Source organism: Mustela erminea, chromosome 16 (assembly GCF_009829155.1).
Source record: "Mustela erminea isolate mMusErm1 chromosome 16, mMusErm1.Pri, whole genome shotgun sequence".
Taxonomy (NCBI): domain Eukaryota; kingdom Metazoa; phylum Chordata; class Mammalia; order Carnivora; family Mustelidae; genus Mustela; species Mustela erminea.
Window position 1 is genome coordinate 72187673 of NC_045629.1, and position 15353 is coordinate 72203025.

Sequence of the window (15353 nt, forward strand, 5' to 3'; positions counted from 1 at the left end):
TCAGGGGGACATGGCAGTTACTCCGGGTGTCTGCTGAATGCTGGGTACGTGGGGAGACAGCAGGAAACTGAAAGGAGCTTTCCAGCAGCCACCCCGGGTCCCCGTGCTGATGTGCGTTGTCGTGCCGGTCAGCATTCTCTGACGGCCGGGCTCCTGGGCCCGTCTCCGGGCACCAGACCACACGTGCCTTGAAGGCGGGGGTCTGGAAGACAGAGTATAGTGTGTCCTGCTGCAGAAAGGGCATAAAGGCATGATGGTGAGTGAATGAAGACATTGAGAATAAATAGGGAAAGTGTGCTTGGCTCTGTGCTTAGAGCGAGAAACACATTGTTGAGAGTCATCAGGCTGCCCGTGGAGCCAGAAGGCCTAGGTTGGGTGCTCTGCCCTGTATCTGCCGTGCGACTCCGGCCAGGTGACTGCTGCATGCCTCTCCCTTTCTCTCTTCAGTAGAGGTGATGTGTCATCATTCTTTGCAGGGCTGGTATCGAGGGTCACAGAATAGATGCTTGTGTTTGGCACACAGCAGACCCTCGCATGTGGCAGTGTCACTGTGGCTCGGGGAAAGGCTTCTGGAGTGCGTGGGTATTGTGTGGGCTGCGAACGAGTCAGGTGGGCCGTGCTGGCCTTCACACTCGGTGTGGCTGGTTGGCATGGACGGTTGATCACAGATCACAGGCCCTGGAGCCCTTGTGAGGGCTGAGTGGCAAGGCAATAGCAGGCAAGGGAGAGGAGCCTTGTGTCCGCGTGAGGGAAGGAGCAGCTAGACTTGAACTTGGCCACAAGGGCCTGTGGCAGTTCTGCAGTTGGCAAGCAGAAGGACTGGCTCCCCACCCCCACCACCCCTGTCCCAACTTGGCAGCTATAACATCCGTGACAGAGAGATGTTGCCTTAGCACTGGGCTCCCCATAGGACAATGGCAGCTCAAACTACCCAAGTCCCGGTACAGGTCACCTGGGACCACCTGGCAGATGGCTGCCGAGACCACAGTGAAGTGGGGCCTGGTGTTTGATCCTGCCTGAGTTTGCAGTTCCACTCTTGCCCAGTGGCACTTTGCAGCGAGGCTTTCCCCAATCTCCTGGTGGTAATACTGTCCCTGTAGTCTCTCCCCACAGGTTTAAATCAGAGCTGTTCTAGATGTGATGTGGTGTTCAGACACAGGTTGTCTGATTGTGTCTTTCTCCCCCACCCTGGAAAGCTGCCTCTCTGAGGTCAGGAAATGGGTTTGTCTTGCCCTGGAGGCATGTTATTTATTGTATCTCGCTTGATCAGATCACAGGGTGACTCTCAGTGGTTTTATTTCAGTGTTCCTGAAGAGGTCAGACAGAAGGGAAGCACTCTCTTTTTGAGCATCTGTATAACTTCATCAGCCAATGGTCCTGCTGAGGGGCAGTGGTGTGCACACTACACAGCTGAGAGCTGGGAGGTTTGGTGGGGCTGTGAAACTCACCCGACGTTCCTTATCCAAGAGAACACTGAGCAGGAAGCCAGGAGCTGCCTGATGCTTTATGCTGAATCACACCATTTCAGCAGAAGAGTAAAGGCTATTCCTTTGAGGTCTTTAGAAGGACATGTGTGTGTGTGCGTGTGTGTGTGTGTGCACACGCATGTGTGAGTGCACGCACGCGCACGCGTGTGTGTGTACCACTGCCTGCTGAGGAATGCTCCTGGGCTTCTCAGCACTGGGTACCCTCTTTATCCTCCAGGAGAGACAGACTTTCAGGAAGAACTCACTCCTGTGTGAGGAGGCAGGATGAAGGGGGCCTGGGATTGCGGTCCAGCCCCTGGAAGCCTACAGCCTGTGAGGAGCCTGTGGCCGTGGGTAGGTGGGGATTTGCAGCCCCCTGTGATGGGTGTGCTGCCCACCGTACTAGGGCCAAACACGATGGGGAGAGGACTCCTCTGAGGGGGCTGGTGAAGGTCTGGGAGCACTCTGAGGACGGGGAGGCTTGGCCGGGCTTGCAGGGGTGATCAGGCCAGTCCTGGGGACCCAAGGGCCTCCGCTGGAAGAGTCGGTTGGGAACACTGAGGCACAGCACTGCCCCAGGCCTCTTGCCCCTCTTGCTCTTCTTTTCCCTGTCCCTCCCGCTGTGGCAGCTGTGCCCCCGCTTATCACATGACCCAGAACCCCGCTTCTCTTTTTATCGGTTGCTCCCCAGAACAAACCCATTGTGGTGGTCTGGGTTATCTCCTGCTCCTCCCGGGAGGATAAGGGTGGGCTCTGCATCAGAAGACACAGAATGGTCCTGGTCAGAAATAATACTCTGCTGGGTCCCTCCTTTCTGGCCGCCTAGTCCCTGCCCCACACCTGCAGGCTTGTACCCTATGGACAATGACAGAGAAATGGCTACCATTTCTTAAGCCACACATGTGGCCGACACTATTCCTTTCTAAGGCCAGAACACACCTGTGGGGTAAGCACGGTTAGTCTGGTGGTCTCCTCTTGATGTACCTGGAGCACAGAAAGGCAGAGCAGGTCCCCCTGAGCACAAGGCAGGATTTGAACAGTTCTCTTGGAAGCCAAAGCTACGAGGCCTCCCTGCCTGGAGCTGAGGGACCCATTTCTGCTTCCTTCTTGGTCCCTGGTGACGACGGTGTGATCTCGGGCAGGTTACCTCTCTACTCTGGGCCTTCATATCCCTGACTGGTACGGAAACCGCCTGCTTTCTACGTCTGGACACTTGAGAGTGAAAGCTGCATGCTAACACTTGGTCTGGGACGGCAGGTGCAAACTGTTGTTGCTAGGCAGACTAGACCCAGTGTCCTTAGACTTATCAGTTAGATGGTGGACAGTGCTGCTGGTCCTGCTGGTGCTGGTCCTGGGCCTGGTGCTGGTTCCACTGCTGGTGCCACTGGTGCTATTTCCTGCATCTGCGGCAGCCCTTCCACGTCCCCCTTTGTGGCCACATGGGCAGCTTGCATTTCTGCGTCCAGCACATGAGCTTGGCCTCATCTCCTTATCTCACAAGTCCATCTTTATCTGCTTGGAGGAGTCTGTGTCTCATTGAGCTCTGTTACCCCAGACTCTGCTAGTGCAGGCCTGACCCTCTGTTTGTTTGTTTATTTTCACGCGAACCCGTGGTGGTTCACGGTACATACAGTCATCCTGGGGCTCGGGGTGCAGTGCTGCCATCCCACTGACACAGACACCCCAAGCCAGCGTTTCTAGAGATGGCTTATTGCCCTAGACCTCCCAACAGGGGAGCCCGGGTCCCCTGGAGTCTACATGGGCTAGGCTGAGGGAAGGGCTGCCACTCATTCTCCAGGCGGGGTCTGGAGCCCAGGTTTCTCAATGAACAGCCATGGGACTGTGTCATGGCTGGTGCTTATTAATGTCTGGAAATGTGCCTGCTTAACCTTCCAATCCAGCGAGATGGGTGTGGTGCCTCTTTTCTATATGAAGAAACTGAGGCTCAGAGAGATCCAGAGATCTTCCCAACTTAGCACTTATCTCTGGAGAGAGCGGAGAAGCTGGTACCTGCTCTCCAGTCTGTTAGCTTTCAGCCTGCCTTCGCCTGCTAGAACATTGGTTCTCAGTGTGCGGGGAGGTGTGCAAGGTGCCTATAGGTTATCGAGGGGCAGGCTGACTTTAAAAAAAAAAAAAATTGTTTTATATTTACCTTCTCTTGAATTAGGAAAAGATCACAACACAGGAGACCGGTTGTTTGTGCAGCTGTCACAGCTTAGGACTTAGATATTTGAGATTAAAAAAAGAAAAAAAGGGAGTGCCTGGGTGGCTCAGTGGTTTAGGCCTCTGCCTTCAGCTCGGGTCATGATCTCAGGGTCCTGGGATTGAGCCCCGCATGGGGCTCTCTGCTCATCGGGGAGCCTGCTCCCCCCCCCCCGCCCTTTGCCTGCCTCTCTGCCTACTTGTGATCTTTCTCTCTCTCTGTCAAATAGATCAATGAAATATTTTTAAAAAAAAAAAAAAGGCCAATTTTGCAAAGATATTGAGGTGACCACAGCAAGTAAACACAGCCCTCCTGAAGAGGGCCGAACTGGAGGACAGTCCCCTCTGCTGTTTGTGCTTCTTCAGCTGCACGGCTCTGGCCATGTTCCCAGAGAACGTGTCTCTCTGCCCCGGATGCAGTGGGTCTGCACCCTGCTTCACGTCGGAACACGTCTGCGCCCCCGTTCACCGCGATCCTCCTGAAATGCGGAGGATGCACGGTGAAGGGACGACACAGCTCGTTCCGCAGCTGGGGGGGAAGCAGAATCGCAGAACGATAACACTTTGTGAACCTGTAATTCTGCTCGAATTGACGGCGGCCCCTGATCGTGGCACAGGCAACGTATTGTATTTATTGAGCACCCACAGTTTTCCTGTCACCTCCTCGGTCACCGTCTGAAATAGTAAATATTCCGCCTATGAAGTCAAGTGGTGACTCATTCACTCATTCTTTTTCACTCATTTCTCCTTGGTAAATAGGGGATAATGTTACCTAGCCCATGGGTTCCTTGTGAGAATTACATAAGAGAATATATTGAAGGGCTTAATTCGGGGCCTGACATGTCATAAGCACTCAGGGAATACCAGCTATGTTTAAATAAAGTGTTGAAATGGAATTAGAAGACCAGAACTTGTAGGCATACAGAAATAAAGAGCACTGAGGATGAGCGAGTTACTAAAATTTAGCACGAAATTCTGCTCTTTCTAGTTAGCCCAACACACTGGGTAGGTTATATTTGTCTGCGTATGTCAAGGGTTGGCAGACTTTTCTGTGAAGGGCTGGGTAGTAAATGTTTTTGGTTTTTTAGGACACAGAGTTCTGTCACCATTAGTCAGTTCTGCCTCTGTGTCTGGAAAGCAGGCGTAGCCAGTAGGTAAATAAACGGGCATGGCTGTGTTCCAATAAAACTTTATTTATAAGAACCGACCGTAGGCCGTAGTTTGCACTTTGGTCTAAATGAGGGAAACCTGTCTGATGTTGAAAAAGAACAATTTCTGGATTATGAACATTGAGAAAAATTTGTTACAAATGTAGTGTCTCTTTCTTTTTTTTTTTTTTAGATTTTATTTTTAAGTAATCTCTACACCCAATGTGTTGGGCTTACAACGTCGAGTCAAAATCAAGATCTGAGCCCCAGGAGGTGGTCTTTATAGGAAGCTTGTTAGACAGTGTAGGGACGGTGATTTTGTTGGGGTTATATGGAAAATGCAGAAGACCTTGACATGGCTAGTTCTTTTACCATGTATTTGGCAAACATTTATTGAGGCCTTGCTATGTCTCCACCTTTGATGTTGATCCCTAATGGATCCTAAAGGTGCATGCATTTTGTCAGTGGGACTGTGTTAGCAAGGGGTCATCTCAGCAGTGCTGCAGGGAGGTCAGCTTAGATCCTTTTTTGGTGTCCTTTGCAGTCTCCAGTTCCTGAATTACGCACAAGCCTTAATGCTAATTTAAGTGGCCTGCCTGAGCTCCAAGCACTAGCTACTGAGCAGCCTACCTCGCAGTGGGGACTCCAGGATGAGGAGGGAGTGTCAGATGAGATCCTTGAGCTCTTAGCGTGATATCTGCAATTACTGGAAGAATGTGGTCTTTAGAGCAGAACACAACCAGGTTTTGAAGCTTTGCTGTTCCATAGCTGTGTGATCTAGCTCTGGTTCCTAAACCTCTCTGAACCTCACTTTCTTTATCTGCAAAGTGGGAACCATGGCACTGCTGAGTCTCTAGTTCTTAACTCAGTGTGGTCAGCTAGTGATTCCTCTCTAAATGTTAGTTCCTCCCTGTGGGGGCCTGGTGGCTACTGGCCTCACCTGTCCTTTATCCCAGGAAACTGGGTCCTGGCTTTTTAAGCTGGAGCCTGTGGATGTAAGGATTTCAGCTCCGTCTCCCTGGTGAGTGTTGGGGGTAAGAAGGCTTGAGAAAACACTGGCCTGAGGAATTCCGAAGTTAATGAAGGGAGCGGATTCCAGAGGGTCTCTGCTTGACCTCCCACACTTTCCCCAACCCCCTGTCATCCCTGAGCAAGTTTAGAGGCAATCAAAGGATTGTAGCAGCTCCATAAAACAGCTCTCACATGATGGGGCACGACTGTGGCCTTGGCCACAGGGAGTCTGGGCCAGGGTGCTTGACTTTGAGTCTCTTCCCTGTGGTGCCTGGTTAACCTGAGAAGGGCATTGGAGCCACCAGGGTGGGCAAGGCAGGCCATCATGGGGGAAGGAGAGCATATTTGAAAAAGTTGAGGGGATAATTCTCAGCTATAAAGATGGGGAGAGGGACTAAGGGCCTGTGTAAGAAATATGAAAGACCCAGATGACTTTATTTATTTATTTTTTAAAGGATTTTATTTATGTGTTTGACAGGGGGAGAAAGCAGAAGCAGGGGGAGAGGCAGGCAGAGGCAGAGAGAGAAGCAGGCTTCCCGCCGAGGAAGGAGCCGGATATGAACTCGATCTCAGGACCCCAAGATCATGACCTGAGCCAAAGGCAGATGCTTAACCACCTGAGCCACCCAGGCCCCCCGACTCAGGTGCCTTTAAAAAAGAAAGAAAGGAAGGAAGGAAGGAAGGAAGAAAGAGCGAGCAAGCAAGCTAGCTTTTGCCATGATTCTGACTTCAGGACCCAAGAGGTGCATTCAGCCAGGGCTAAGCGGATGAAGCGGGTGGGTCCCTGTTGCCTGATACAGTTTCCAGATGCATTCTCCGTTTCCGGGGAGTGGAAACTTCAGGGGAAAGGCTTCGGAACCCAGAATGGGACCGGGAAATTGCTGTCATTGAAGGGCCACAGTGGCTGGGGCTGGTCTGTGCCCAGCTCCATCAGTGTCTGCGGGCCCCGGGACTCAGGGTGGCGGGTGCGGACCTGCCAGGAGCTGCGTGGCATCTGCTCCAGTTTCCCTGGCTGCTCTCTGGGAAGTGGGTTATTTCCTCTGGTAGGTGGGGGCTGGGGAGGCTTTGTCCCCTTCCTTTGTCTGCTCAAATTGCCTGGTTTTGCAGGACAGCAGCTCGGGTGGGGGTCTTTCCCTATTATCTATGTGTCTGCCCTATCTGCCGCCATCTATGACTCCCCACAGGGTGGGGCTTCTGGGGAGAGGGGGTCAGCTCTACCTGATTACTAGGAAATGCCCTGACCCTTCCCTCCCCCATGGAGGCTTATCTGGCTCCAACCAGAGCAGCTGCTCTGGTGAGCTTTCTGAGTCCCTCAGAAGTAGGGACAGGGTTTAGCAGGCTACATAAACAAATAAACATCAACCAGAACAAGCTCCCAGCTTTCCACTCACCCAGGAGCCCTGGAAACTGTGCTGCATTTTCAGAGAACGTGAAGATGCTCATCCTAAAAAGTATATTCCCGATGGAGAAATGCTCTAAAGAGGTTGTCCAGGAAACGTTAGAAAGTCAAGGACCATGTATGTCTTGGGGCTTCCTGGCTTTGTGACCTTGGGTGGGATACTTGGTCTTTGTGGACCTTAGTTTCCTCCTACCTGTAGCTGGTTCTTGTGAAAAATACAAGACCTGAGATGTAAAGCCTGGCTGGTTATGAGTCCCAGCCTCTGAACCTGAACTTAAGTCAGATTTGCCAGTTGGGTCCCTTTTGTGACTGTCCTGTTTCCACTTGTTGAGTCATCTCAGGTGGTTCCTGGGATTTTTCTGAGGCTCTGACTCCTAGTCCTTCAATGCGGTGGTGGTCTGTGGCACTTGTCCCTCATCTGCTTGTTGAAAGGACCAAATGAGTTCCCTAAAGTGCCTGAGAGCCGGCCCATGTGGCTGTTGTTGGACGGTGTGCTGGCTGAGCCTGATCCCTTGACAGCGGAGTCTAGAGGCGGCATAGGTGGTGGGTTCAAGCACATTCCTCAAGCTTAAGACCAGGCAGCCCGAGAAGTGTGTCTGGGACGTGGATGGCCCTGCGTCCCTCAGAAGCCATGCCAGGATGCTGGACACACTGGGTGCTGCCGGCTCTGCTGTCCGCTGCTTCCCGCATTATTCAGACTGACTTGCCAGGCTCTAGAATCTGCTCATTGTGGGGTGTTGTCCTTTGCATGCCATCCAGATCTGAGACACAAAGCAAGAAGCTGCAGAGGGTCATTTAACAGACTTCCCCATTCCTGCCCAGGACGAACTGGGGTTAAGTGAGGGGGCCTGTGTGATTCGGATCATTGCTTCTAAAGAAATAAGAACAATTTAGAGATCCAGTGGAAGCCCGTGGGCTCTCTTCTCTCCTTCCAGTTCCTTCCCTTCCCAGAAGTACCACTTTTCTGAAGGTGGGCTGTGTTCAGTCGTGGCTCACCCTTTTCTTACAGATCCATCTGGAGACCTTTTCTGGCACCCATTCTCCTGTTTGCAGACCCCTGTGGGGGTGGCCTTGTGTAGGCACATGGTCACGGCACTCTGCTCTGTTCACTCCATTGTTTGGATGCTGCTGCTGGTGGATTTTGGGTCGTTAACAGGTTTTTGCTACTGTAAACAGTGCTGGGGGACACTTCTTTGCACATACCTCCCAGTGCACTTGCGGGTGTCCCCAGGGCCTTGATGCACAGGAATGCATGCTTTCTGCCTCATCAGGGGAAGCCCTGCTGCCGTCCAGCTGGGATCTTTCACTTGCTGGGGGCTGGGAGGTGTCTCTCTACGAGCTGGAGAGCTCTTTGAGTGATGCTCGCCCCTGCTCTGCATCTCTGTGTCCGGTCGGCAGCGCATGGTACCAGCGTCAGCTCATTACTTGTTGAATGGGGTGAATTCTGGAAGGAGATGAGATTGGCACGGAGGGCAGGACCAGGATCAGGGCATAGAGGAGGCCCTGCCACGGCTGCCCTCTGCCAAAGCGAGGTCAGTGGAGAGAAACAGAGATGGGGGCGGTGGAGAAAAAGGCACTGAGAGTGCGCTGAAAGCCAGGGGTGGCAGGGCCAGGCTGGGTATCACGAAACTGGCTCCTGGGGGGGCTGGCTGAGACCATGTCCGTGCAGGCAGGTCCCCACCATGGGGGACATGGGTATCCCCGTGACCGTCGTAGGAGCCAGACTCAGCCAGGAATGGGGTTTCCGGCAAAGCCCGTGTCTCAGAAGCAGTAAAGGAGGGCAGGAGGCCAGGCTGCGGCAGGGGCGCTTGTGGGCCGTGTGGGGAAGAGAGTGTCGGAGGGAAGATCCGGGCCGTGGAAAAGCTGAGAGAAACAAGAGGGCGAGGGAGGATCAGACACAAGGTTTGAGGCTTTTTCCCCTCCCCTTTTTTGAATGATTAGAAATGGAAAATTAGGATTTAGTACGGGAAAAATAATGTGTATACTGCGAGATAACCCCTTTTCTTAAATCTTTTCTCTGATGGTCAAACTAATAAAGGTCTTTGGGGAAAATACAGAATATAGAGAAGGGCAGTGCTCACGAGGCTCCACTGGGAGCCCCCCCTGCTAGGACTCGGGTGACCCTGCACCCTGGCTGTGCCGGGGTGTTCCTGCAGTCAGCACCGGGAGCCCCACCTTCCAGCACTTGATGGCACCCCGCTATCCCTGGGGCACGCGGGACCTGAGGGCTTACCTTACCCTCCCTCTCCTGCTTCGTGGTTGGCTGCCCACCCCTCCGGCCTGCAGGCATCACTGTCTCTGCTGGGGATGGGGTGCAGGCCGCCACGCGGTGCCCGGGGCCGAGGGCCGGGGGAGCCACAGCTGGAGAGGAGAATGCGTCCAGGGTGCATATTTTTAAGTGTCTGGAGGGGTGGCCCTTCCTAACAGCCCTGTAAGGTCTTCCCATTCGATTCGTCTTTGTCACACACCTAGTACGTGCAGGGCCCCGTGCTGAGAAGTCCAGGCCCTGTGGGTTCATTGAGTACGTGTTTGCTTCCGTTGGGTGGCTTTCATGGCTTCACATTATTCAGTCACTCTAGCAGCACCGGGAGGCTGTTGCTGTCACCCCTGTTCTGCTGGTGAGGAGTAGAAGTGCCGAGTTACCCGACACCGTGGTCTAAGTCTCCTGGGTCACAGAGTGCAGTAGCTTCCGGGGGTCTGGTGCTAGTCTTGGCCCTTTTGTTTGTTGGATGGATGACCTCGGGCAAGTTACTTAACTTGCCTTGACCTCTGTTTTCAAATCTGTAAAATGGGATCACCATAGCTCTTCTGTTGAGGTGAATGTTTGTGTCTTCCCCACATGTTTATGTTGAAGCCCTAAGCCTCAAGGATGGCATTCAGAGTGGGGCCTTTGGGAGGTGATCCAGCTCACAGGAGGTCATGAGGGTGCCCCCCACCTCCCCACCTGCGATGGGACCAGTGTCTCTGAAAACGGGAAGACAGATCTCTGTTTCTCTTTTTATGCTTTCACACCAAGGGGAGGCCCATGAACAGCGAGAAGGTGGCTACCCACCAGCCAAGAAGCCAGCCGTCACCAAGGACAGAATCTGCTGGCACTCTAGCCTCCAGAACCCTGAGAAGTAAGGGTAGATGTTTGAAGCCCCTGACTGTGGCATATTGTTATAGTAATCTCAGCTGTCTTAAGTCAGCCTTCTGGTTTAAATGAGATGCTATATGAAGCCTTCAGCATGGCACACAACACCTACCAAGTGCTGGATGAAGCGTGGGCGGCATTGGGCACCATGATCTTTCCAGGTGACCCCATGGGGGTTCAGAGCCAGTCAGGAACTGGCTGACAGTCACTCAGTCAGTTTACGGCAGATCTTGGGATAAGCCTGGTCCTTCTTCCCTGCCTGGCAAGCACCTTTCCCGCGATGCCTTTGTGGACTGACCATGTGTCATCGGGATTCTTGCAAAGAGCCTCGAGAGCCAGAGCAAGGTAGGAGGAAGCTGGCTGGCAGCCGTCTGGAGCTGAATGAAGCCCTTCCCGGGGTTTCATGCGCTCTCCAGGTAGCACCGAAAGAAACCCCTCCCACTGGTTTGGGGTTCTCAGCTGACCCTGCATTTTGGATTCAGAGAGCACTGGCTTCTTGCCTTTTCCTGAGGACAGATAATGTTTCGACAGCAGCAAAGGTAAAGGGGAAATTTAGGCTTGGGCAGGGCAGGCTGTCCCCCTTTGGTGTGATGAATGTTAAGACATGGCTTGGGGACACTCCTGATGTCCTGTGTCCCCAGGTGTTGGAATGAGAAGGGCATCTGCAGGTAAGGGGAAGCTTTGGCTGCTTGGAGAAGCCTGTGTTCTCATGATGCGTCCATGGCCCAATGTTTGAGTCTTATTTCTGTCCATTCTGTGCAATGGCAAGGCCTTGGGTGCAAGATCGAAGAATCTGTGGATACACGGGCGTTGGTGGCATGGTGCTTGCTTATTAATTACCCTTTACTGGATAGCTTTTATGCTCCAAGACTTAAATTAAGCTTCCAGCAATCCCAAGAGGTAAATGCGGTGTGACTTTCACCTCACTGGTGTGAAAACAGAGGCTCAGAACAGTTTCAAGCTCCCGGCTCGTAAGGCCGAACCTGGGATTCTGAGCTTCCCTGCGACTCCCGACCTCGTTTCCCAGGCTGCTGCTCCCTACCCCGGAAACACCATGACCTGTCACGCGAGATGCCAGGCCTCTGGTCCCAGATGGACACAGGGGCCCTGTGGGAGGCTGGATCTTCCCACCAGACAGAACTGACACTAGCCTGCTACATTGACAGTCCTGTTGTCCTGAAGGGACTCCAGAGGTCAACTGCTCTGTCGGGGTGGGTGTGATGGAGATAGGAAGCTACACCGCACTGCATTGGTTTGCTGGTGGACATGGGCCTGGTCACCATCAGGGAGGCAGGCAGGGCTGGTGAGCAGGAAAAACCTACAGACAATGCAGACTGCATTGTGGATGGAGTTAGGTTATTACACGGAGGCTCAGATGACCAGATCTGGGTCAGTAAGACTGGGCTGCAGAAAGAGAAATGGGGAATCTTTATATTTTCCCACAACGCCCTCGGCATTTTAAAGGACCCTGTTTTCTTGGTTACCCTTCTAGGGATGGTGGATGTGGGGTCCCAGCCAGAGATCTGTGGTGGCGGCAAGGAGGGAAGCAGTGGTGGGGCTGGGCTGGGGAAGGGGCCGCGGCTGAGGGAAGGGAGGAACAGGATAGGAGGGCGCACATTCCACACCCAGCTTCGTCCTGTTTTAACTTTCTCCCTGGCAGAGAACAAGGGGCCGATTCACGTGGCAAGAGTGGCCTCCCTGAGCCTGGATTTGGGTTTCTGTGCCTTCCAGTGACTCAGGAGGGAAGTCCATCACGCATCATTCATGCCCTTCTCAATCTTCATTTTGTGGCTGCCTCATCTTTCTGGAATTTGCCTTTTTTCTTTCTTTCTCTGGGTCACGTGTGGCGGCATCCTATGGCAGGACTCCAGGAAGCGCAGCCCAGCCTCGGTCCTCGCGCAGTCGTCTCCAGGCGTCCCAGGCCTTGTGCTCTGTTGGCCGGCCTTCGCCTTGTTGGCCGGGTGACTTGGGCACGTGCCAGTGTTCCTGCCGTCTTCGGGGCTCCGCACCTGCTTCTCCATCCACCCCCACCCCTGGGGGGGCCTCTGGTTCAGCACTCCCAGACCTGCAGATTGGAGCTCTCGGGATGGCAGGCTTCCTGGCCTGCTTCCCTGGATATGAGAGTCCCCCGAGGTCTCTGGACCCGGGGCTGTGGCAGTGGGGCTGCTGTCACTGGAGGTGAAGCACGGCACCATCGAGTGGGGAGAGGGGATGGACATTCTGACAGGGTGCTTTCTGCCTTTCCCAGTCCCCACCGACCTTGACTTTAGACTCTGGCTCCCCCGCAGGGCTGGTTGCCCCCCCCCCCCCCCACAGGCATTTATCTGCTCTCTGCTCCAGCATGCTCCTGTTGCATGGGTCTGTCTCTCCCGTGGGCCTAGAAGCTTCTCTGGCGGGAGGACCAGGTTTGGGCTCACCTTGTATTTCAAAGCCCTTAGTGTGGGGCCAGCCCATGTGCGGTGCTGGATGGACTCTCAAGAGGCTGGTTGAGACTTTTCCAAATTAAAGGGGATGGGGTCACACAGGCCACTTTCCCCCTTAATAGATCGGCTGCTGTTTATCGTTCTGATAATCAGTGGGTATATATGGATGTCTGCTGTGTTCTCAAGGAAGCTACTTGAATGGCATACCTGTCCCTCCCTAAATTGGGTAAAACAGCAGGAAAACAGTCTAATACAGTGTTTCAGGTGATGGGTCTCAGTGTGAGGAGGCCTGAGTTTGCATCATGGCTTTGTTGCTGACGAGCATGTAACCTGAGACCAGATACTTCTCTGAGCCTCAGTGTCCCTAGCTGCAGAATGGGAGTAAATAAAGCTAGCATTCGCATGTGGAGATGATTTTAATGAGCTAGTACATGCATAATGTTGAGCATGTGTGGGAAGCTCTCTGGAGGGAGACCCATGGGCCACTGTTTTTCCTTTAAAAGCTAAGTGGACACGATGCACCTCTCAGAACTGCAGCTCTGTTTGTGGGGGGTGGGGAGCTCAGTGTGGTCCTTAGTGGGCATGGCGGTGCAGCGCAGGGCCTGGGGTCCTGGGATGCGGAGGCTTGCGTGCTGGAAAACTGGACCGTGGGCAGCCCCTGCAGAGACATTGGGATGGGAGAGGGAACCAGGACTCCCCTCTGGGAGGCAGTGACCAGCCTCCAGGAGTGGAGGATCGTGAAGAAAATGTTGGGCCTTAGGCTTCTGGAACCAGACAGAAGCAGGGCACTCGTGCTCATGTTCTCCAAGGATTGTTTGTACGCCAGCCCTACAGATGCTGCAATGGTCACCGTGACCGAGATTCGGCGTGTGCCTGCGGTGCCAGAGTGGGTGCCAGTTTTTCTGATGAGGCCGGGGGAGAGACTGTGCATGTGGGGGAGAGGCTGTGCATGCAAGGGGTAAGCCGCCAGGTGCAGGGGGTGGGGCGCAGGGGCGGGCCCAGGCACACTGTGCTCAGGCTACCCTTGCCCTAGGTCAACCCAGGCACGTGAGTGCAGGAAGAGCAGTGGGCAGGGTGCTTAGTTAGGCAGGCTCCACCCTCTGCTCAGGAGAGGAGGATTGGGGTGCGGGGGGGGGGGGGGGGGGGGGTTGGGAGCAGATGCGCATGAAATGGGGGTGGTGGTGCTGAAAATGTGCACCAGGAGGGGATGCTTTTGAAGCTTGTGTTTGTTCTGAAAGAATTGACTCGCTTTCTGTTTCCTGGGCCACTGAATTTTGGTGCCTGCATCTGCAAACTGGGGATAAGGAACTCTGGGGCAGGTGTGAAATCCTGAGCAGAAATGGTTGAGCTTGTAGGAATGTGGCAGAGAATGCTAAAGCCTCCCTCTTTCTGAACCATCTTCGTTCGCTGGGAAATCGCTATCAGATGGAATCTGCAAAGCCCGCACTAGTTGGATCAGTGAAGTCAAATGACTGGCTGATGTAAGAATTAGATTAGTGGCTAATAGTCATAGCCGACATTCATCTAGTGATTAAGTCCTGGCCATCTGTTCTAGAACTTAATTCCTAAAGTTAGCCTAGGAGATGCAGTGCTATCATTAGCCCTATTTTACAAGCAAGAAAAACAGGATCAGAGAGGTTGAGCGTAATATCTGAGGTCACACAGCTAAAAGTGGCTGCTCTGGTATTCCAGCCCCAGCAGTCTCACTCCAGAGCCTGTGCTCTGAGGGTTCTGGGAAGAGATAGGGGTACAGACTTTTCTTCAGTGTCCCACAGATTACCGCTCCCAGGGGATTATGCTCAGAGTCGTGTAGGCTGAACCTCCTCCACCTGATCTGAACCATCAGTGGCACAGGGAGGCTGAACAGGCAGGAACCCCAGAAGTAGGTGACCTCTCCTTTTGTCTCCAGCATCTGCCCAGCTCCTCTTGGAAACTTTTCCCTTTTGCTGACAGACATGATCCTTGTTCTGGACATTGCTTTTTTAATATTTTTTTTTTAATTTTTTTTATTTATTTGAGAGAGAGGCAGTGATAGAGAGCATGAGCGAGGAGAAGGTCAGAAGGAGAAGCAGACTCCCCATGGAGCTGGGAGCCCAATGCGGGACTTGATCCCGGGACTCCGGGATCATGAACTGAGCTGAAAGCAGTCGTCCAACCACCTGAGCCACCCAGGCGTCCCTGGACATTGCTTTCTTGGCTGGGGTCATTTGAGTAGATCCAGGCACATCCGTGCTGGGAGCTCTCACCAGGAAAGCTGCAGCCAGGAGTGCCCCTGAGCGTGGCTTCTCTGACCCATGTAACAGAGCCCTGTGGCTGCTGGTCCTGACTCTCAGCACTTAACTTGCTGGCCTCTCAGAGACTCTACAGGGGCTGGAGTTCTAGCAAGCCATCACTCCAGCGGCTCTGCAGTGTGGGGCTGGAATCTGGGAAGAAACTGTGCACCAGACACCCTCTGGGGTGCCTTATGCCTTATCATCACTACAACCCCTGTGGATTCCCTGAGGTGAGGAGACTGAGGTCCAGGCGGGTTGAGGAACTTGCCCAAAGACGTAGCCAGTGAACTAGAGCTGA